The sequence below is a fragment of the Etheostoma spectabile genome, unplaced genomic scaffold (assembly GCF_008692095.1).
Source record: "Etheostoma spectabile isolate EspeVRDwgs_2016 unplaced genomic scaffold, UIUC_Espe_1.0 scaffold00019151, whole genome shotgun sequence".
NCBI classification, from domain to species: Eukaryota; Metazoa; Chordata; class Actinopteri; order Perciformes; family Percidae; genus Etheostoma; species Etheostoma spectabile.
Window position 1 is genome coordinate 2,020 of NW_022604706.1, and position 24,986 is coordinate 27,005.

The 24,986-nt window shown below is 41.6% G+C and overlaps 4 non-coding genes across 4 annotated transcripts; 3 read left to right on the forward strand and 1 right to left on the reverse strand.

The window, feature by feature from the left end:
- Positions 1-2,456: 2,456 nt before the first annotated feature.
- trnal-cag (transfer RNA leucine (anticodon CAG)) lies at positions 2,457-2,538 on the forward strand. The gene has a single exon. It is a non-coding gene; the product is annotated as a tRNA-Leu (tRNA).
- A 7,136-nt stretch (positions 2,539-9,674) lies between these two features.
- Positions 9,675-9,746, forward strand: trnae-cuc (transfer RNA glutamic acid (anticodon CUC)). Its single transcript has one exon. It is a non-coding gene; the product is annotated as a tRNA-Glu (tRNA).
- A 3,288-nt stretch (positions 9,747-13,034) lies between these two features.
- LOC116683907 (small nucleolar RNA U3) lies at positions 13,035-13,249 on the reverse strand. Its single transcript, XR_004330725.1, has one exon. It is a non-coding gene; the product is annotated as a small nucleolar RNA U3 (small nucleolar RNA).
- Positions 13,250-14,645: 1,396 nt separating this feature from the next.
- On the forward strand, positions 14,646-14,718 carry trnak-uuu (transfer RNA lysine (anticodon UUU)). The gene has a single exon. It is a non-coding gene; the product is annotated as a tRNA-Lys (tRNA).
- The last annotated feature ends 10,268 nt before the right edge of the window (positions 14,719-24,986 follow it).

Below are 24,986 nucleotides of genomic sequence, written 5' to 3' on the forward strand. Positions count from 1 at the left end.
AGTATTTGTTAACACAATTAAGTCTTACTTCTACTTGAGTACGGGAAGTGAGTACTTTGAACACGTAACTTCATCCGTCTTTGCTGTTGCATTGCGTTAACAAATAACTACGTTGGTGTAAAGTAATCGACAGGCTTTATGCCCAGGTTGAGTAGGGAGGAAATGTAATGCATACCCCTAAGTTTTTCTTCTTTTAATATTTATCATGAAACGAGGAAGCGGTATAGAGCCCTAGTAACAAAAAAAGTGAGAAAAACAGCAGTGAGAGAAAAACAAACAAGGGACTGGAGAGCAGGAAGAGGGAGAGAGAGGGAGAGCCAGAGGAGTTGGGGAGTTTGGAGAGAGGGCATGTGATGAAAGTGAGGGCTCTGACACAGAGAGGGATATTCCAGAGGGTGAGGAAGATGAAGAAGAGGGTGAGGAGGATGAAGAAGAGAGTGAGGGAAGGAAAAAGAAAACATAAGGGGACAGAGAGAGGAACAGCCAGAGGGACAGCAAGTGGATCCATGGGATCAAGTACTGCACCATCAGGTTTGTGATGAAGAAGTTCTTACTATTTTCAAAGCAGTTCAATTACAATTTCGTTGTAGGTCTGCTGTGTCCTTAAAATGGGGCTTTCTGCTGTCAAATCTTTTTTTTTTGTTGGAATGGCTCTGTTTCTTTTTTTTCTTGGCCTACATTTGAAATGCATGCAGGTACACATGCATACAGTGGTACTATAACAGATGCCACCTGGTGACTTTCTTCCATGTCTCCATGTTTCATATATTTGGCTGACAGTGAGAAACCTTCCCTTGTTAACTATGACATGGATGACTGAGAACCTACTGTATCGTGACATGTTTAATTTACTATATTATAATTTTTGAGACAGGTCCTACAAAGTATTGTTGGATCAGTCAGGGCCGGAGCGGTCCAAGGCGCTGCGTTCAGGTCGCAGTCTCCACTGGAGGTGTGGGTTCAAATCCCACTTCTGACATCTACTGTTTTCTGAGACATGATATTGGGATAAAGCAGTTTCTATGTATTTAGAGAGGACATGAATGTGCGCAAGAAACTCAATGGCCACTACAGGGTTTTGTGGGCATCTTTATTGTCAACAGATGTAAAGGTACCATGTGTTGTACACAGTAGACATATCTACTGCTGTCTTCACTGTCTGTGGCAAGTCCTTTAAAACCTGTTCTTGACTTGCTTTTTCCCACATCCTCTGAACGCTTAGCTAACTAAATGACTCAAGTTGGCCAATAATTGTTGTGATTGTTGTGTGCCTTTAATACCACACATGTGGATATATGAAAGAAACTGCCTAGCAAACCCTTGCAAACACTTTTAAAGGTTCAATGGTGTAATGGGTAGCACTCTGCACTGTGAATCCAGCGGTCTAAGTTCAAGTCTCAGTGGAACCTTTCTAAGTCACAGTATAGGTGAAAAAGATCAACCTTTCAACTTTTCACATCTAGTTTAAAGTAAGCTAACAGGGTATTCTCCTTGGTCATTTAGACTGTAAACAGTACGTTGGTGGGGTCATGTTGAGGAGTCACCTGGTTGTTAATGTAATTGGAAGGAGCTCCAAATTTGACAGTATAGTATTGACTGGAAGTGATAGGCTTTGAGAAACATGGGGGGATACACACTTTGCATTCAGTCTCGTATCACCATAAAAATTAGGTATCACTGAAATTTGAACTTTTGTTGCTGCAGTCAGAGGATACAGTGTTCATCCTGAATGGGCCAGGATAGTGCATCAGAATTGCTTGTTGAATGGTCTATTAGCTTTGGAACCCCCCTTTCCCCACAGCTTTCAATTGTCAGATATGGGGAGGAGTGGGCACTGTGTCCAACCCTTTCTGTGTAAAAAAAACCACTAAAGAAGTCTCTTGGATTAAAGACAAAACCTCTGCGGCGGAGAACCTTTTACCAAATCCAGGTGCCCTTGGCATAGTTCTGATCTTTTGGGGTAATAGCATGGATCAGGAACCAAACACATCTGGACTCAATGTGGGCATTGTACGACAATATTTGACACATTTAGACCATGAAGACAGTTATTAGTTTATTTCCCTTTGGAAGGGTATGTGGACACAGTTGGACATTTTTGAAGATAATTGCACATATTGACCCAATTGTCAGTCTATTTCCCATCTGGCTGGGACATTTCTGGATTCAGGTGGACATTTGTAGACAGAAACATTGGTGGATCTTGATTCCACCATAGGATTTGGCCTGTATTGCACATTGCTTCACATCCCGGCAATGTATTGCCATTGTCAAGCACATTGCCACCCTGGTGACTTTCTTCCATGTCTCCATGAACGCCCAATATTTGGGCTGACAGTTGAGAACACTTCCCTTGTTAACTATGATATGGATGACTGAGAAAAGATATCATGACATGGTTAATTTACTAAATTATAATTTTTTAAACACGGTCTTACTGAAAGCTTATTGGATCAGTCAGGATGGCCGAGCGGTCAAGGCGCTGCGTTCAGGTCGCAGTCTCCTCTGGAGGCGTGGGTTCAAATCCCACTTCTGACAACAATGTTTTAATTTGGAACTAATCTCTGAGAGTTGATATTGGGAATAAAGAACTTAGCAGTTCTTTGTATTTAAGAGGACATGAATGTGCACGAGAAACGCGATTGCAAGTACAGCGTTTTGTCAGCATCTTTAAACCGATGGATATGATTAAAACCTGTATACAGCCCAACCACTTACCAATCACATCACTGGAAAGACAGCATGACTTGAGGGTAGTGGATGTCGATTTGTCAAAATAAGCTGCCAGAACATGATTTTCCTCAAGAACATTACTTTTCACGGTGCTGTCAACAATTACGGCAGTTATATCATGATTCATCTCACCATGGAAATCAGGTTGAGGGTCATAATTTCTTGTTGCATCACCCTTTCTGATTGTCTACCCTTGTGTCACCAGCAAAGGAGATTAGCAGAGGATGGTTTCGATCCATCGACCTCTGGGTTAAGGGCCCAGCACGCTTCCGTAAACCCAAAATCCATAGTTTAGGAGGCCAGTGCTTCCGCTGAGCCACTCTGCTGAAAATCACCCAAGGTGGTAATTGAACCTGCAATCCCTGGTTTAGGAGGCCAGTGCCTTACCCATTAGGCCACTGGGGCTTTACAACAACTAACTACACCAGTTCAGGAGAAATACAAGTACAGTTCTGGAGATCTTGCATTCACAAGAATCGGATGGACAGACATGAAGACGCAGTCACCTTGACAATGAACCTTTGACCCCCAAAATCTCATCATTGATTTACAAGTTCTTGTGAATGTTTTTGCAACATTTGAAGAAATTCCCTCCAGGGGGGTCCTGTGTCATCACATTCACAAGAATAGGAAGTGCTTTCATACATGTTGTTGCCCTTTGATAGCTCAGTTGGTAGAGCGGAGGACTGTACTAACATAAAGTTGAAATCCTTAGGTTGCTGGTTCACATACGGCTTGAAGGAACCCTCTTTTCAAGAGTTTCCCTTCACGGATAAATAAAGTATTTCTGATTCTGATGTAGAGATGGACAGACGACCCACAAGCATAATAACTTCTTGCCGAGACATAACAAGAAAAAAAAAGGAAGATGTTGGGTAGACAGAGTTAAGCCCTGACAGAATAGAGAACTTCAGACAAAAGTTGTGAAATAGTGCCAAGTGTGACCAGAAGAATTGGAAAAAAAATACCTTCTCTTTTCTCCTGTTTTGTACACAACCCAAAGTTTTACAAAACAAAAGATAACTTTCACCGAATCCCTCAGTTAAATCACAGTCAATATCTGTCCAATTTAAATCATTTATCCAACAGAATTGAAACTTTAAATTACCCCGCTGTTTGAAATTGCTTCCTTGTCGTTTGGATTTCAGAGTGGACTCAGCGAGCCCTCAGTGGTTTCTGACCCTCTGTCTCTCAAAGATGTTGGCGAGGTTTAGAGGCAGGTGATCATCAGATCCCTGGTGCACGCCCTCATCAGTCACCGGTGGAGTCCCTTTCTGATTCCTCCTTGAAATCCTGTTTGTGACGCCAAACTGTAGTAGAAGTTTCTTGTTACAGCAAGGGAGGAATTGGCTGGAATTGACTCTGTATATAGAATAAGACTGAAGGCTGCAAACTGAATCAAAGTTTAGTCTCCGGTGAAAGTTTAATTGTTTTCTGCAGAGAAAAATCAAAATGACAAGAACAGCCTTCACAATGCACAAAGTTACAGAGTGACAACAGTTCTGTGTGAATACAATCAGTGATACACTTTATTTATTTATTATATCCAGGGCCCCCCAGAGGAGAAAAACCCTTGTTTGGAAAAAAGTTTAATCTCAAACATAACAATCAGTGGACCTCAGGCAGACAGTTAGTTCCATTAAGTATTTCTGAATCTGCCCTCCTTGTGTCAAGTGTCTTGACCGGTTGTTCTATCTTAGCTGAAAAAGAACATCTTGTCTCTTGGATAGGCCATGGTCTCGACCTGGGACCTGCTATGATAAACACAAAACTGTTTCTGTCAGACTTTAGGCCATTTGTCCTTGGAGGACAAATGCAAAGTCATAGCAAATTCAGTTGTCTCCTACAAGGAGTAGGCACTGAGGACAGATTCAGAAGTCATATACTCTGAGAGGCATTGGAGATCTTATTATGAATAATTAATATGAAAATCATTGGTTAAATGTCATTTTCCATTACAAGTTACTGTTTGAAAAAATGAAAAGAATTGTTATTGACATAGAGGCAGATAAAGTGTTTATGACCCCTCAATGATGACAAAAGGATACACCCTACCAGTCAGATTACCACAGGAGGTAATATCTGTTGCAGCTCTTTTAAAGACTCTACCATAATACCTGCTGGAGATACCAGGTCCTCATACATGTAAAGCATGAGCTCTACCACTGAGCTACATCCCCTGAAGATTTTCAGATTATTTTTTACTTTTTTCTGAGATAGACTTAGACTTATCTTTATTAATCCTTTTGGGATGACTCCCGCAAGGGAATTGAAATCTCACTGAATAAAAGAAGAAACCTGGGTAAAACTGTAATGTTAAGTTGTATATGGCTTCAAAACCTGTAAATGAAACTGCGGTGGCTGGAAGTCAAACCTAGGCAAAATGCTTGCACTGCTATGGTATAAATCATAGTCAAAAAGTAACACACCTGTTGCTGTTCTGCTGGACAATACAACGTTCATTGCACATCTTGTAACTCAGACTGAAAATAAATGTTAAGAAATACATTCATGGAGACGTGTGGCTTCCTGTACCTATGAGATAACACAACATTGTTAATGAAGGCACATTTGCGTTTTTTTATACTGTGATGAGTCATTGTTATGCTAGAACCACAGAATCACAACTTCCATTCATGTGCATGTGCCAGTATTCAACCACCTGAAAGTCACTGTATTTCCATCATCAGACTGACACGCTGCCTACTGTGCCAACGAGGCTATGAAAACAATTTCGATAGTTGGGAACATTTCGTAAAAACTAACAATTTGGTCTTCATTTTTAATAAAAACAATGTATGTGGAGACCTACACTCAAAAAAATGAATAAGGGGGGTTGTGGACTTTAAATAGTTTTTTAATGTTCAGTTTAATTAAAATAAATGTATTTGTTAGGTTAAAATGTTGTTTTAGAGTAAAGTCTATACAATTGTGATTATTGTTACCTATAAAAAATATAAATATGTTGATGAATCCCAAAACATTTAATTAAAGTGAATTAGGAATGCAATACTTGGTACATCCTGCAGATGGCAGTAAGACTAAAACGTGAGATGCGTCAGAAAGATATTTGAACTCCTGACCAGACCTTCCTCGGTTAATTTTGGCTAGCTAGCTAACGTTAGCTGTATGACCCAGGTCGGTTTGCTGTGTATCCCGCTGGGCGCCGCTTATATCTCACGTGTGTAGAGTTTCTAAACTTAGCTACTCTTTAGTAATTAGTGCTGGTGTCTCACTGTAATTAGCTCAGGTTAGTGGTTAGCTCCGGTCAGCTCGAGTGGAGCAGAGGGAGAGAGTGAACAACCGGACAAGTAACGTTGGGGGGGGGGAAATGCACGTGCGTTTCCAGCGATGTGGCCGTGGTGCTTTCATGGTTCACTAGTACAGTTAATCTGGCAGGACACAGCCCCACAAGCAGTATGCTGTCACTAACGTTAGCCGCAAAGCCTGAAGAGACTGATGTGGCTCTGTCTTGCCCGCTATGCATCAACATGTTCTGCATTTAGCTCAGAAACTGGAAAGGAGCCCAGTGGTGGACCACGTTAGCTGCAACACGGAATGTTACTGATGTTTACTTTCAACGCAGTTGGTTCAGGACACCTCTGCTTATTTGTGGTAAAATTGAATTTTTTGTTACCGAGTGGTTAGATTAATTTTTACACTTTTCCTCCTGTGTTTATCTGGCTGTACTTTTTGCGTTATTGTACGGTGACTGATTCCTGTTAACAGTTTCAGAGCTGTTGAAATTACGACTGACACTAAGCCATCACTTAACTGCTGCGCTTCATATTAAAAGCTTCACATCGGCGAACCAGTGGGATGCTTTAATTTGAAGCAGGTACTAGAAAGGCTACGTGTTTGCATGTAAATGTACTACAGATATTTTGGCTATTCGGTTGGTGAAAGGACCAACAGTCAATGTAACGTTACATGCGCTGGTAAGCAGAGGTGGGTAGAGTAGCCAAAAATTTTACTCAAGTAAAAGTACTATTACTTCAGAATAATATGACTCAAGTAAAAGTAAAAGTAGTCATCTAAATAAATACTTGAGTAAGAGTAAAAAAGTACTTGATGAAAAAACTACTCAAGTAGTGAGTAACTGTTGAGTAAGTCTGATTTATTTCTTAACACAAGCATCAATCAGACAGACAAAAATACAAAAATAATCATATTTAGGCAAAACTATTGTCATCCAATCAATAAAGTAAATTAAAATTAATTTATTAATTACAAAATAGCTAAGTGAGAGACTTGTCACATTAAATTTGGATGGATACTGCATGTGCAAACCATACTGTATGTAACCTAAAAGACAAAGATCCACCTCTCCACAGCAAAAACTAAAACTACCGCTACGTCTCCTCAGGTTAGATGTTGAGTAGTTGAACACTCACATGTCCGTTTTGTTTGGTCGACACAGAAGACGCCGCATGATGTAGCTGCTGTTTCGCGCTTTCACTATGAGGCGGGGGGTTTCCAAGTCTGTGTTGCCTAGCAACGGTTGATTTTTTCTTTGTTTGCTACGACTATAAGGTGACACGTCCCGACCATAGATATATACAGTCTATGGTCCCGCCGCTGAGAACGAGTATGGTCACGTGACTGCACAACGCCGTTTGATTGGCGGAACACAGTCATGGTAGAGCCTCAGCGGAAGACTCTCTCTCTCTGTCAAAATAAAACTTTAAAATGAGACGTACGCTGGGGTAAAAACAATGAGGCGTAGAATACCAAAGAGGTAAAAAGAAAAGTAACGAGCTCCTTGTAGCCTGATGTATCGGAGTAAGAGTACAGTTTCTTCTTCACTAATCTACTCAAGTACAAGTAAAAGTATAGTGATTTAAAACTACTCCTAGAAGTACAATTTTTTTCAAAAACTTACGCAAGTAAATGTAACTCGTCACTACCCACCTCTGGCCGTGACCCAGATTCCTACCGAGGTTGCTGCAGCCACCGCAACGCAGAGTACCAAGCACTATAAGATACCGACCATTTGTATTAAAATCGCCGCGTTGTTGGGATGCATAGTCGGAAAATGGATCCACAAATATGTGCTATTTTCTAGGTTCCCCTAATTGATGAGTAACAACTGACAATTCCAGGGATAGTTATCTAGTACTGCTGATTCTAAAAAGACAACAGAGAAAGCTTGATGATAGCGGTGCTTCAGTTAAATTGAAGCATTTAGAGCTGTTTTAGCACATGTTGAAAAGATATTTTACGCATCATTTGGCTCCTCATATGTGTAATTTACTGTGATAGACAGTTTGTACAGGAGTAAACTTGAAATGAGGATCAAGTAATTTAATAGCTAAAGAACAGAACAAATTATCCAAGAGTCAACCCTAACATCTTGTGATCTGTAGTCAGACGCATTACCCATTGCCCCACTAGCCCTACGTTCAGAGAGCATTGGGAGTACCTGGTTTTCACACAATTGTATGCAAACAGTGGTGATCTTGTTGGCAAGTGTACAGAAAGCCAGTCAAATCTTTGTTGTAGTCCAAATGTGGGTCCTCCGCAGGACCTTTATCCTAAGCTGTCCAGTTCTATCAATGTAAAATGAAGCAGAGGATGGAACAATTGGAGTCCTAACAGAGAACTAGCTTTACAAAGCTGCCATGAGTCAGATTCGAACGGGGTGTTCCGCAGCAACCCGGTTCGCAGAATACTAACCACTATACAATCACGGCCACTTGGTAGCAGAGGGGCCTTGTTTTGTGAAAGCATAGGGGAAATCTGAATATCACCTCTATGATATTTTCCGCTTTCCTGATTGTTGACTTACAAATGAAATTTTATGGATGGTTTATTAGCACTGCTGATTCTGTCCTTCAGGGACAATTTTTTCAAGAAAAGATGATTAGCAAGCAAAAACAGAAAAAACAACAGCAAGAGCTTGAATTGCTGTAGTTGACTGACACTTAGAGGCTTAGATGAATTTACAACATGTTGAAACGATAATTACTCATCATTTGGCTCTTTATACATGTACATTTTCTTTGTAGAGTTTGTCCTGGGGGGTAAAGTTGGAAATGACGGACAAGAGATTTAGTCGCTAAAGACAGTACGAGCTAGCCAGGAATCAGACCTGGAATCTTCTGATCTGTAGTCAGACACATTATCCATTGCGTCAAAGCTGGGGAACAATAGTCTGTAAGGGGGGGGGGAGAAGAGGAAAAAGGGGAAGAGGGAGGAAATGAGAGAAAAGATGAGAAAGATGCTAAATTACACACAAAGAAAAATCACATCTACAAAAATAAAATTTGACGGGTGTGACTCCCTGATGGTCTATAGGCTAGGATTTGGAGCTCTCACTGCTGCGGTCTGGGTTCAGTTCCCGGTCAGGACTTGACAGATACAGGTGCAACATTTGAAAGAGTAAGTACCTAGACTTGTTTTTGGTTGATTTAGATTTGTCAAATTCTTCCTCATTAGTTTAACGCTAGAACCCCAACACTTTTAAAGAGTTCCATTCCCTTTAAATCAGACCCCGACAGTGGATGTATCCTGTTGACATCATTGATCATAAATACTTAATCTGCCTCCATTTCAATAACAATTCTTTTCATTTTTCAAACAGTAACTAAACCTTTAACCAACATTTTTTTCCAAAAAAACAATGTCTGTGAATGTCAAGTAAGTAATGTTATTTTGGATTCAGGTCCAAATTTTAACATTTTAGTGCAATGTAAAGGTGCATAACAGATTGCTTTCTACTTACCTGGAGCGATGCAAAGCAGGGGTGGCCAACTAGTCAAGGAACAGCAAGAGACTTGGTATTTAAGAATACAAACTGACTATGTGACAGATGTGTAATCTGTCATGTCCTGCCTTCTGAAGATCTAGCCAGGTTCCATTCCTCGCCTAAAACAATATGAGTCATTCCAGTAAGTGAAAAGGAAACTCACATGTACAAAGATAAATTTGGAAAATATGACTCCCTGATGGTCTAGTGGCTAGGATTCGGCGCTCTCACCGCCGCGGCCCGGGTTCGATTCCCGGTCAGGGAATGGTCAGGACTTGATACACTCTAAAGCAGATCTGTACTTTTACATTCATTTTCATGTTAACTTTACAGAATTTTTCTGTTTTTTTTTTTTAAATACAGACAAACACCAATAAATTAAAAAAAATAAACTGTGAATTTAAGGGACAACTAGCACGTGTGAAATCCGAATCAGAATCAGAAATCACCTGTGGGAGTGGAACATGGATGTGTAGAGATGGGCTTTCAAACAATGCACCTTTTGACATTTTGAAATGTCAGAGTAGGAAAACCAAAGGTATAAATAAAAATGAATTATGGCTCAACTCAATTTAGATTTTTACAGTAGACATAAGGCATTACAAAGTCAAGAAACTAGGTGCTGATAGTGAAGGGCAAATGAAGCTTTGGTGAAGCACTGAACCACTTAGAGGAATTGGTTTGAAAATGGGTTCATTACTAGAAGCTTCAGTAACAGGGACCTCGCCTGGTGAAGGGCAAGGCTGCATCCAAATGATCCCGACAAGATAGTGGACAGAGAGGCTTTAGACTAGTGACACTCACGTGTACTAACAATGGGATAGCATTCTTTTTAAAATAAAGATTGTGTAATGTATTATTGGGTATTAGGTAGAGAGTGCTTGGGGAAAACAGAGGATGTGCTTGTGTAACTATGGCCGGGGGGTATGTGGGACAGGGACCACTCATCGATTTTTATTAAGGAACATTATTTTTTCCACATGTTTGTGCATATGCACCAAACAAGAGTTTGGGGTATTTGGCCTTCTTGGAGACCTTGAATAGAGTCCTCTATGGGGCTCCAGTAGGGGATTCCATAGTTCTGCTGGGGGACTTCAACGCACACGTGGGCAATGATGGAGATACTTGGAGAGGCGTGATTGGGAGGAACGGTCACCCTGATCGGAACCTGAGTGGTTGTCTGTTGTTAGACTTCTGTGCTAGTCATGGATTGTCTATAACAAACACCATGTTCAAACACAGGGTGCTCATAAGTGTATGTGGTACCAGAGCACCCTAGGCCGAAGAGCAATGATTGATTTTATAATTGTTGTGATCTGAGGCGTATGTTTTGGACACTCAGGTGAAGAGAGGGGCGGAGCGGTCAACTGATCACCATCTGGTGGTGAGTTAGGTCAGGGGGGGTGGGGGAGGACTCTGACAGACCTGGTAAGCCCTAACAGGTAGTACAGGTAAATTGGAACATCTGGAGGAGGCCCCTGTCCAACAGACTCGCTGACTGAAAGTTGCAATGGGGTTTCAGCTCACAGGCGCTAGGGGGGAGCGAGACGACCACGATTCAACTCATTCCAATGACTCCGAAGCTGTTCTGTTGGGTAAATTAAGCTAAAAATAAATGCATAGTTGTATAAGTCTAATGTTTATTTCTTCCCAGTGTGACTCCCAGGACATATGAGAAGTTTTTTAGAGGAGACTGGCTCAGCTCGTACTGCTCTGTGTGTGATATCAATACATATCTGGAAGATTCATGTTCCCTTTAAGGTCCTACAACCGTTTTTAACATTCAAGTGACCTCAGTGCAGCACAAATATTCTAATAACCCAGTTTGTTCTGAAAAAGAATGATGTTGATATCTTGACTGTAGAAACCGGGTTGATGTTTTACAAGCTTTTATAGAAAATAGAAGCTGACGGACAATGAGCTATGAAAATGACCTTAGGTCTCAGAGGGTTAAATAATAGGAAGTTGCTGAGCACACAGTTACTGGAGTTAGAGAAAATGACGTCCCAAACGGCGCATACTTGTGTGTACTGCTCTTGTGCAAAGACATCCATCTTTTTTTTTTATATAGATTAGATTCAACTTTATTGTCATTGTGCAGAGTACAAGTACAAAGACAAGGAAATGCAGTTTGTGTCTAACCAGAAAAATGCAATGTGATATACAAAGTACAGACAGGTGGTGCATAGGCAGGACAAGAAATATATGCAGTGTTATTTTTAGTTTTTTTTACGTTTAATAGCATTTTTCCAGAACAATTTCAGTCCGATTGTGAGTTGGCCGGCCGTTGCTAGTTAGCTAACGGTAGCTTCCATGCTACATGAAAAGACAGACAGGGGTCTCTCATCTGGTGATAGAACCTGATTTCCCCCGTAGTTGGCTCAGAGCTCCACAGACTCAGTCCAAAGGTACAAATTAGTTTGAGAAGATGTCATCACTGAGTTATGGTTGTGATGGAAAATGAACCGGAGTGAAAAAAAGTACACAAGTAAATGTTGCACTGCACGCTTGCAGCTGTCATTCTGTTCATGGAATATCAATCTACACATTTGTGAATATTTTTTCTGGGACTTCTGTGTGGCATATTTTTCTACAAGGGCAAATTACAATTCAGATTTTTTGACAAGCTCTCGTGTTTTTTTTCCATTGTGTGACATCAAAGATCACACGTGTGTGAATAAAGTCCAAATTTTATTTTTACAAGTGCAAGTTTAACACATATAAGTTCAGATTTTTTGTTCTGCAAGCTCTCACCTTTTGCCCCATGTTCCCTTCATAGAGTCAGGCCAGCAGCACTAAGGAAGAGCAGCCTCTCTACGGCGAGTGGTGGCGACCCACGGGGAACTTTGGTTTCCCAGTCAGTTCCAGTAGTACAGGTGAGAAAGTGGTGGATTATAAAACGAGGACTGTGGGCCGGCGTTGTTGGTACGTGAGTGGAAATACATCCAACATGCTAACGCATATCCAACGCCATCACCCAGACATGCCAATCACTGGAACAAGACAAAAAAAACTATCCAACGTCTCCTCCCTACAGTGGTTAACCAGCTTTAGATCCAAATACAAATAGGGCCAAAAAAATCACAAATTCCACATCACTTCAATGCCCCGTATCCACTCGTAGAGTAACCTGGCTTCAAGTATTTGCTGTATGTACGCAAACCTCGTTACAAACACGCCATCCCGTCCACCGGGACTTCAGTGTACCGTTCTTACCCTTTAATACATGTCAATCAACCTGAGCCTGTAAAGGCCACACAGTCTGATTAGTCAAGTGGAAAACCTGTGGGAGTGGAACATGGCTGTGTAGAGATGGGCTTTCAAACAATGCAAATTTTTTACATGTCAAAGTAGGAAAAGCAAAGGTAGAAATAAATTGAATCATGGTTTAACTCAGTTTACATTTTACACTGACATAAGACATTAAAGTCAAGAAGGTAGGTGTTAACCTTTTCAAGGAACCTTGTCCACCATGGACTAAACATACTTCAAGACTGACTATAATAGCATATTTGGTTACCTTCACAATGTTAATTTCTACATATCTGCTCCTACCACTCAGATCATATTCCTTCCTCAATGCTCCATAAAGAAGCAAAGAACAATCATCAATGACAGAGAGGCATATGAAGTGAATCATTACTCTCTGTCAGCTTCACGCTCAGAAAGGAATATCACGACTCATCATCGTGGTCAGCGAGACCAAACACTTTAGAAACACATTCCTCAGTCAGAAACTCTAGAAATGATCCCTGAAAGTATAGTCTTGGTTAGCTGAGGAGGGGGGGGGGGGAACTGCATCTCATTCACTGCAGAGTGATTGTCACTCAGGGTTCAGAGGGACAGAAGCTAATCGTTACGTGCTCCAGATGACTCTGAGGTGAGAAAATCTATTTAGATCTTTAAGAGACGATATGTAGATTGAATTAGATTTTCAGTCACTGTTGTCTCAATACCAGTGTCAGCCTACTTATCTCTCCAATAAATGCTCCAGTCCTTTCTTTGCATTAATGGTCTCAGAATGTTGCGGGTTTTACCACCACTGTTGATTATTGGGTACAAAAAGCACTCAAGATATGTATATTATCATTTTTTAAATGTCTCCAAATATGGTTTAAAAGTTAGTTTTTGGTAATTTTTAGTATTCGCTGGTTTATTAAGTCAATTCGGCGATGACGTCACACTGGGGAGCGAAGTCTCAGCCTGGCACTAGAACTACGGCGACTGACTGGGATGAGGAAGAGGAGGAAAAGCCAGCAGCCAAATAATTAACGAAATAACGAAACGGGCATATTTGTGTTAACCATGACATGTGGGACAACAATGGGACGGTTGGGTTTAGGAAGCAATAACGGCACTTCTTTTTCCCACAGCCCTAATTTTTTAGCGGTGTGGGTAGCTCAATCGGTAGAGCATCAGACTTTTATTCTGAGGGTCCAGAGTTCAAGTCCCTGTTCAGGTGTACAATTGCACATTTTGCTTGCTGCCATGATAAATTGTACACTTTGGCAATCCTTAACACTTTCAGACACTGTATCATTTAAGTAACATGCACAAGTCTTTAAAAAGAAAGTTACTGTTTTTTATGCAGGTTTGCATCATAACAATGCGGGTGCTATCTCTAATGAACAATGGGAACCTACATCCATCTTGATAGCACCCAAATCTCTGTGTGATCTCCCTGCTTGGATGGGCAAGTCATCTGGTGGATTTTTCCGTCAAGAGGAAGCTGATCAAGAGGGAGAGTTGTTTTATGTACCAACTAGCAGTAAAGTTTATTTGTCTGGAGCCATAAAATTGCATTAGGTTATCAACGTTTTCAGCGAAAAAGAAAACCACAGCTCAAGTCCCTGGTAAGGCAACAGCTTGATTCTGGGATATGTATGAAGTGCTCGCTATTGTCATCTGTCATGCAGGTTTGCAGGATGTTCACAGTCTGCTAGTCGCCATGATGAGCTGTGACTTTGAGCTTTTTAATTAACCTTTTTGGCCAATTTTCAACCAGTTTGTGCAATAACATTTGGTGTTGCATTGTGCAAATTATGGTCTACCCTCCTGCTGTCCAGAAGACTGTGATCATGGCAACAGCTCAATGGTCTTCATTTACTTGCACTTTAATCTGTAGTTCAGCAGATGGTTTTTTCCACAGTCACTTGCTTTTGAAGCCTGGGTAGCTCAGTCGGTAGAGCATCAGACTTTTAATCTGAGGGTCCAGGGTTCAAGTCCCTGTTCAGGCGTAGAGTTCACATTCTGCTAGATGAGTTGTCCATTTGACATGCCTGTATGGACATGGACAAATTCAGATGCTATCATATCATTTGTGTTCCATGCGCAAGTCTTTAAAAAGAATTGTGACTGTTTTTCAAGCAGGTTTGTATCATAACAAATGTTGTTGGTAAGTCTAAATGAACAATGGGCAACCTACATCCATCTTGATAGCACCCAATATCTGTACTCATCTCCCTGCTTGGATAGTATGTCCAAGGACATACCACATATGTTCTATAACCTTTTCATTGGTTTGCTACCACTCTTAAATAATTCTTTTCATTGTATCAATCTCAGAAATAACCAAAGAATGACAATTTCATCATGTGCTTGTGTTCACCACCTGTCACTGTTAGCAGCAGTAGTGTTTTTAGTTTTTTTTAAACACCTGCCCCGTGTGAGGTTGAACTCATAAAAACAATGTATGTGGAGACCTATGTTCTCACACAAAGGCTAAGATCAACACTAGATGCTTTGTCATGACCCCATGAAAAGGGGAGACAAAAGACTGTGTGCAAAGGTTGTATACATGTATGCCTGGTGTATGCATGGATGAGTGTGAGGTATGGTGTCAGCGATTTATGCTGGACAGTGTAAAACTAACAAAGATGAGCGGGAGAGGTGCTGGACTGAGAGACCTCTAGGGCAATCACAGATGCACAACCAATAATAAAACACTACTGAGTGAATAAGTTCAGAAAATGAAGAACATTGTTCAGAAAGCTTAATGAAGCTTCATTTGACCATAACTATTAACCCACCTGAACCTGGTAAAAGGTATGAGGTACTCATGCATAGCTAGCCAGAGATTACCTCCTGTAGATGGTGGTCGGCATGCCAACAAGGCTTGGAAATTTGCAGATGGTGATTCAGAGGAGATGTAACAGTTTAAAGTTTAAAGTAACTTAATTTTCTAAATTGTCCGCCTACAGTGCCAACGAGAGCTCTTCTCTAATATTACCGGGTACGCAATAGCTATTCAACTTAGAAGGTATTGTTGATCTCAGAAACAACGTAGACAGCACCATCTTATCACAACGCCCTTGTTTGTGTTTCTTCAAAGTTTGCAAAAACATTCATCTGAACTCGCAAATCAATGATGAGATTTTGGAGGTCAAAGGTTCAAGGTCAAGGTGACTCTGCCCTCATGTCTGTCCATCCGATTCTTGTGAATGCAATATCCCTGAACGCCTAGAGGGAAGCACTTTAAATTGGCATACATAACCACTAGGAGTCGCGGATGAACTGATTTCGATTTTGGAGGTCAAAGGTCAAGGTTACTGTTTCATTTCATTTCTCCTGACCTGGTGAGCTTTGGAGATGTAAATTTGTGGGTTCAAGTCCCATCTGGGGTGAATTTCAGCAGATTGGCACAATGGAAGCGTCCTGGGCCTCTGACCTAGAGGTTGATGGATTGAAACCATCCTCTGCTAACGCTGATTTCCATGGTAAGGTGAATCATGATATAAATGCTGGAAAAGTTGTTGACAGCCCATAAAAAGTGGCAAGTCATGTTCTGGCAGATTAAAAAATTGACATCCACTACCCTGTCAGGATCCTGTAGTAATGCTGACTTTCCAGTGATGTGGTTGGGCTGTTTACAGGTTTTGATCATATCCATCGGTTGCATGGATGGGACATCAATACCCCGGTTCTATCACCTGATCGCTGTCTTGTCTTTGTCGCTCAACGACTATTTGGGCTCACACCTTAACACACCTGAAGCATCTCAGCCTAAAATCACGCTGCACCTCAAAGGACTCTCAAGCACTCCCAGCTGTGCTTTTGCAGAAGAGTGCCTTGTTTCTTTTAGCTTGGGAAAAGGCTTTAGCTTATGACAAGGTAAACAGATTGCACCATTGTGCTACTCATTAGTGGGTCCACTTCAGTTATGTATTGAAGCACATCCTTAGAGCTAATGGCCCTCATTTATTAACCTAACGTACGACAGGCTTCACGTGAGATTCATGAAACGTTCTGTAATGGGAAAATTACATGTACCAATGATTTTCATATTAATTATTCATAATAATATCTTCATGCCTCTCAGAGTATTTGGTTCCTGTATCTGTCCTCAGTGTGATCTCTTTGTAGGAGACAACTGGATATGTATGACTTTGCATTTTCCCACCAAGGATAGATGACGTGGAGCCTGACAGAAACAGTTGCCTAGAACGGTGTTTATCATAGCAGGTCCCAGGTCGAGACCAGAGCCTATCCAAGAGACAAGATGTCCCTTTTTTAGCTAAGATAGAATGACCGGTCAAGACACTTGGACACACGAGGGACAGATTCAGAAATACGTAAGAGCTCCAACTGTCTGCCTGAGGTCCACTGATTGTTATGTTTGAGATTAAACTGGTTTCCAAACAAGGGTTGGTTTCCTCTGGGGGCACTGCATATAAAGAAGTGCATTACTGATTGTATTTACCAGAATGTGTGGTGTCACTTGTTACTCTGTTTCATTGTGAACTGCCATTCTCGTCATTTTGTTTGATTGTTCTCTCGAGAAAATAATTAAACTCTTTCACCGAATATCCAAACTTTTAATCCAGTCTCTAGCCTGTCTTTATTTTTGTTTCAACAAGGTCTCTTCTTCATTTTACAAATTCCTCCTCGCTGAACAGAAACTTCCATAACAAACTTGGCGTTGTCGGCAGGATTTCAAGGAGGGATCAGAACGGGACTCCGCTGGTGACTGATGACAGCTAGCACCCAGGGATCTGAGGATCACCTGCCTCTAAACCTCGCCAAAACATCTTTGAGAGACAGAGGGTCAGAACCGCGGAGGGCTCGCTGATTCCACTCTGAAATCCAAACGAAAAGGAAGCAATTTCAAACAGCGGGGGTAAGTTAGAATTTCAATTTTAAACAATTTGAATTGGATACCGAGACACCGTGTGAGACAAAGACTGACCAAGGTTTTCACTGGGATTATTTGGTGAAAGTTTTATCTTTTGTTTTGGGAATTTTAGGTTTTTACAAAAACAAGAGAAAAAGGGTTTTATTCGTGGGTTTAAACATCCAGGTTGTGAACAGAATAAACCACTAATTTGACATCATCTCATCAAACAAGGGAGTAGGACGGGGTGAAGGATAGATTTTGAAATCATACAGATAAACAGTCATCGTAGCTGCCTATCTGGATTTTCATCGAGCTAAAATCTATCACAGATAAACAGTCATTGTAGCTTAAATTAAGTTACAGCTGTTTTCAGGTTTTTTCGCAAAGTTTACCGAGAGACTAAACTGGGCCGTATAGTGACGATTATACGAAAAAGAAGTACTTCAATTAGCCTGCTCATTTCATATTTAGACATGGCAATAAAGGCACAAAATCACACGTTCCTTCAGGCCCGTTGGTTGATGAGATGGTGAAACGATATGGTCCACAAACCTTAGATTGTTTGTTATTGGACCACTAAGCATGGCTTCCCTGAGAATGGCTCTTTGAGCACAGGGAAGCTTAGGATGCTAAAGCAAGATTTAGAAGAAGAAGAAAATTATTGAGAGGGGGTAAAAACACCTCCACCCATTAACAATAAGCACCCAGGATTTAATTCAAATAGAGAAAAAAAAAGAATGTTTTAGTCAGTGGATGGAAGAAGCCACTTGTAGGGAAAGAAACAGATGAAAAAAACTAGTAACTAAGGAGGGAACAGATAATGCTGTTGAAACACAGAGAGGAGAAATGAACACTGTCACTAATGCATTTTCCCTCTATCCGAGTCTTAAAGATGGCGATCAGCTGCTCAAACCACCACCCTACCCTCCTCCAGCACCCAGGCCGAAGGGAGAAACACCGTCCGTGTCTCCCCCAGAAAGCAAGCCAGGAGCGGACCAGATCCCACACAGCCCCCACCTCGCTGCAAGCTCTCTCTCTACAAGCAGCCACGGCCTCTCCCCCACCTACATCTGACAATAACAGCAGCATCGGGTACCGTCATCCAATGCTACAAATCAGCGGAGCAGGCTGACAAGAAGAGAAACAGAAGAAAATAACTTGACAGTGTCAACGTTGGCTGAACAGGGGGGGGGCAGAAGCAGAGGCAAAGCGAGAGGAAAGAGGCAGAAGACGAAGTGGAGGGCAGGGGCCAGCAGTGGACCGAGACACATGTTTCAACTGCGGAGGAAGAGGTCACTGGGCAGAAAATGCCCATCCCGAAACAGAAGGGAGACGACAACCGAGGGGTCCCCCAGCTGGGGACCGCACCTACAGCCAGCAACGGGTGGATGAAAGGGAGGAGGGGAACGGGAGTGGTGGAGAGTCTGAGCCAGTCTGCACCGGATAAGGGAAGTAAAAATGCAAACACACTAACTAATCTGCTTGCAAAGAAGTAAATGCTTTCACACGCTACAGCCCATAAACATCACACTCTTCCTCACACAATAGGAGAATTCTAGACGCAATTTGTCACCTAGAACAAAAAAAACATTTAGAAGGTATTCCTACTTATGTAATGTTTTTATCTGAGGTGTATAAATTGGCTGCTACAATTTTAAAAGGTGCATGGAAGGGATGTAGAGTTGGTTTAGAGGCATAGACTGTGGGTTGGGTTTGTGTAGAGTGTATGTAGTTGGGTTTTTAGGTGCAACAAATTATGTGCTTCAAAAATCTTTATTTTTGAATCAAAAGCTTTCTGGTGGAATTGTTCTGTGCAAGAGTGCAAGGAGCAGTTGTCCCAGAAAGATTTTCAACCTCATGATGTGTGTACATAGGGATCTAAATGATTCGGAGCAGGAGAGAAGGGCAACATGTTCGGTTTTGCTCTCTCCTGTGTCCTGTGAATTTGTTAGGTAGAGATCTAATGTTCGGCAGAGGAGTTATCTCAAACTCCTACAGGTCTCAAGGTTGTGAGATTAGAAGTCACAGCCAGCCTGACTCCTTGTTTTCACACACACACATCTCAGCTGATTTTTTCAGTGGTATATCTCTCTCTGGGTCATGCTGCAAGCTAGCTGCATGAGGCCAGAGACGTGGTTTAACCCCTTGCTGACTTCATGTCAGAACTAAACCTACATGGCACTTATTTTGTCTTATCAGGAAAAGATGACATGTTTGTTGAAGATTTTTTTTTTTTTTCAAAGAAGATACAGATGAGCTTGAGTGTGCTTACATATACTGGCATGAATATAGATGTGCAGTAGAAGTAACCTTGATAAGAAGAGAATGTTTTCAGAATCCAGCACTCATAAGCTCATATCTCTCTTTGTCCAAATCTCACACAGATCAGTGGAGAAACTTGGGACCATGTGTCCTAGACTGTGACCAGCTGACTGACCGGACTGAAAGTTTATCCAAACTCCTGTCACACGATGTGACAGCTACGCGCAGTGTGTTCCAGCAGAAAGAAGCTGACACACACACACACACACATTTTTGAATATGTTGTGACCGTCTCTCCCTCAGATATCTCTCCGTTGCTGTCCCAAGTGCCGAATCACCTGTGGGCAGCGCATAAGTATGACGTGGGGCTCATAAAAAATTGTCAGCCTGTCGTCATCACTCCTCGCTCAGACTTCAGGCCCAAAAAACCTCAGTACCCACTGAAACAAGAAGCAATCAATGGAATCAGGCCGGTTTTTAACTCTCTTTTAAAAGCAGGAGTTATTGTTCCATGTCCTGATTCACCTGTTTCGCACGCCTATTTCCCTGTCAAGAAAATTCGTGATAAGGGAAAACCGGTCGACTGGCGTTTTGTTCAGGACCTCAAAGCAGTAAATGCAGCGGTCCACGCACGTGCTCCCAATGTGCCAAACCCTACACTAAATTCAAGGAATTCCAGTGTGGGGGGGGGGGGAGGGCACAATATTTTCCTGTTGTTTATTTGTCTAACGTTTTTTTTCAGTTGTCCAGTGAACAAAGACAGCCTTCTGGGTTGCCTTCTTATGTGATGGTAAGACCTACACATTCACACGTTTAGGATAAGGATTTTTTTATTGACAGCCCAACTGTCTACAACAAAGCACTGAGAGAGAGCCTTGAAAGATTAACTATTACACTATTGCACTGTTGTGCCACCTGGCAGCAGAAGGGCACAGAGCTAGTTTAGCCAAACTGCAATTTGTGAAAAAAGAAGTGCATTTTTTTTTGGGTCATGACATTTCAGCGTCAGGGAAAACATTGTCCTCATCTCGAATTGAGAAATAGTTTTTCTCCCAAAACTTGAAACAAAGAAACTAATTATGTCATTTCTATGAATGTGTTCCTATTGTTATGTTTCATCCCAAATTATGCTCAGTTAGTTCAGCTGACATAATACATGGTAACAACTTGTCTTCAGATGACCAAGGGGGACTAGGCGTTTGTAAGTCTTAAAAAAGCTTTTCAAAGCCCTCCAACCTTAGGTTTGCCAAACCCTGAACTTCCATTCACTCAGACAGTGGGTGAACATTTGGGCTGCATGACGTTTGTTCTCTTGCAGCCTCACGGTGACAGGCTCAGGCCTGTTGCCTATTTTAGCTCCATTAACATTGTTAGTGCCACATGTAGTTTCTCTGATCCTATTGGAGCAACGACCTTCACATTTATCTGCAGCACGTTATCTATGGTTACACACGTGTCTGCTTGAAATGCCTAATGTCACTGTTAAACATTTTACAGTGCTTAACCCTGCTTCTCTTATGCCTGTGCCAGGAAAGGGAAAGCCGCATGACTGTTTGGCTGAGTTGCAACACACCTGTGCTCCGCGCCCAGATCTGACTGACACACCGGTGCCAAACTCAGATCTGGTTTTGTATGTGGATGGGTCAGCCTCACGCTGCCCTGACACCGGACAGGGACAGGTAGGGTTTGCTGTAGTATCAGATTCAGAAACCTTAATTGCTAAACCTCTTCCCAAACACTTCTCTATGCAGGCTGCTGAACTCATTGCTCTAACTGAAGCATGTAAAACTGGCTGAAGGTTTGTCTGTTACAACCTACACAGACTCCAGGTACGCCTTTTGGGGTTGTACATGATTTTGGGGCATTGTGGAAACACCGAAACTTCCTAAAGTCTTATGGTAAGCCCATTTTGCATCACCAATTGATCATTGATCTTATTTCCATCTTAGCTTGGCTAATACAAATGTTCTGCACACACACAGTGCAGTTGACTGATCTTTCACTTGCAGAATCAGTAGCTGCAGAATACAGTGGAAAAGGCAGAGTGCACCTTTTAAAGAGGAAGTCTGGCAGGGGCCGGATTCAACACCTTGCCTTCCACACCATTTGTTCACGCATTTTGCAAAGTTGACACATGGGCCCATGGGACCATGTGTCAAAGGGGCGAGTGCTAGTATTGTTAAAGAAAACATGGTACACAAAGGCCTTCACATCATTTGCAGAAAAGGAAAATTTTGTAAAGCAGGCATTTGAACATATCATGATGAAATTTGTAGATCTCACACCGTCACAGGTGAAAAAGTTTTGTTTGATGATGGTTGATCAAAATGGGTGGAGGTGTTTCCCGCTTCAAAACAAACTGCTTCAGTGTTAGCAAAAGCTCTAAATAACAGAAATTATTATATTATATTATTGATAATATCAAGTCGGTTGTCAAGTGATAACGGCACCTTAAGAACAAAACTATGTACATGTGAATGAGGGTAAGAACGCGCAGTAACCTCAGTCCTTTTGAAATTCTCTTCGGCAGACCACCCAGTGTGGGGGTTAGAAGCTTCTAGAGCACCCCTTCCCTCATCTGCTCTGTGCGAGCATGATATGTCAGGGTAGGGTGTACAACTGTCTTCTGCTCTCTCTGCCATAAGAATCCAGGTGTCTGCTGCCCTGCCCCACCCAGTCGTAACAAAACTACAGGAGGAAAAACTGGCAATCCAAACGCTGGCAAGGTCCCTTCCAGGTTCTTCTGGTCACCCACAGCAGTGAAGGTTGCTGAGAGGGCTCCGTGGATCCACGCACCACACTGCAAGAGGGTTCCAGGACCAGGGGACAAGCCAGTCCCGCCAGACACCCGGAAGTCCGTGGCCTGACAGACTAAGTTCTGTGCCACCAACGCTGCAACACAACTCACCAGAAACGAGGCAGTGGTAAAGACTGACTCCGACGGTGTGTCATGTGCTAGTGGACGAACCTCTGACACCAGAAGAAATCCACGGCACCAGAAGCAAGACCGCCTGATCTACAGCCCGGTACTGCATCGACCAGCCACCCACACACACACAGCACACCCTGAAGGGCGCAGCACTCGCTGTGACGATGGAAGAACACAGGAAGAGACAGACATGGTGTATGACACAGATGTATTCTTGTTCTCTGTTTTCTGTCTGTGTTTGTGGGGGGGCACCATTTTTGTTGTTAGACAGATATGATAGAGATAAATCTGACATAATTTATTCTAACACCACTTCTTCTCCCATTAATGTTACTACAGATGTATTGATGCACAATACACACGCACACTCAGTTTTCAGTCATCAAATAAAGGGTTAAATGAGCAGAGCGCTCTTCACCTTTCTCTAGATAGTATTGGAAACAGGGGTAAACTTATATAAACAAATATATATTTATATATATATGTTTATATTAATATTATATATAAATATAAACAAGCAATAATCTTAAGACAACAGACTTCATGTAGTAGCTGATGCATCAACTACCTTTCTGTTGCAACCATGCGATTACTTTCAGTCCGAAAATGACAAAATCAACTCAAATGATTAACATTGTGTAAAATAAATGAGTTCTTTCTTCTGACAAAGACAATGCATTCATAATCCAACATATGACTAGGTTCAATCAGCAATTTACACGCGATGTAGGGATGATTAATGTTGATTAATGATTAATTGTTTCCCCACTCACAGAAACGGGCTTCACCCATAAAACCACTCGTGCTAAACCTAATTAACTATTTGTACATTGACTGCATTTTACTTTAAGAGCTTAATGTAAAATGATGAGTTACAGTAGCAAATTTGTTTCGGGAATTCTTCCGTGGTAGGGTTTAGTTAATAACGCACATGATATTGATAAGATACATGAAAGTTTGGAAAATCTGACCGCCGTCATGTTTGCAGGGTTCAGCGATTTTCCTAAAACCTTGTGAGCAATGCGTAACATGTTACTTTAGAACCAGATGGGTCTAGATTTACTGTTAGCAGCTCAGAGGGGGGCTCTGTCATGTATCAGGTGATCAATGCTGCGCATTAATCCCAGACATTGCAGGTAACCTCACTGACACCGTCCATCAGCTAAACCACCTCGCCACTAGTCTTAGGGCTCAAGATGTCCCTCACACTTATTCAGGGGGCGATTGGGGCGCTTGGATATTTGGGGAGGGGTGGAAGGCTTGGATGGGGAATATTGTGATTCCAGTAATCTCGGTGATCTGTTTCTGTTTTGAAGTATTTGTTGTATTATCCCATTAATATGAATGATTATTTTCTTTGTTTTCTCTTAAAAAGGTTCAGTATCAAGCCTTACAACTCAAGATGATGGTCCTGAATTGTTCCATTTGCCCTCTTACCATGAGGACGGTTGCAACTCGGACTCAGCTTCCAAATTTGAGTAGTTCCTGATTCATAAATTCCTTTTACTTCTCATCTTTCTTTTAGACTAAGATGTAGTGGTAGCTTAAACTAAGAGGTTTAAATTCATCACAAAAACATTTTTTTTGTCTTTTCAGTAATTTTCAATTGTGTTGTGATTAGTATGTAATCAAAAGGGGGAATGTAATGGCAAAATTACATTTAACCAATGATTTTCATATTAATTATTCATAATAATATCTTCAATGCCTCTCAGAGTATTTGGTTCCTGTATCTGTCCTCAGTGTGATCTCTTTGTAGGAGACAACTGGATATGTTATGACTTTGCATTTTCCCACCAAGGATAGATGACGTGGAGCCTGACAGAAACAGTTGCCTAGAACGGTGTTTATCATAGCAGGTCCCAGGTCGAGACCAGAGCCTATCCAAGAGACAAGATGTCCTTTTTTAACTAAGATAGAATGACCGGTCAAGACACTTGGACACACGAGGGACAGATTCAGAAATACGTAAGAGCTCCAACTGTCTGCCTGAGGTCCACTGATTGTTATGTTTGAGATTAAACTGGTTTCCAAACAAGGGCTGGTTTTCCTCTGGGGGCACTGCATATAAAGAAGTGTATTACTGATTGTATTTACCAGAATGTGTGGTGTCACTTGTTACTCTGTTTCATTGTGAACTGCCATTCTCGTCATTTTGTTTGATTGTTCTCTCGAGAAAATAATTAAACTCTTTCACCGAA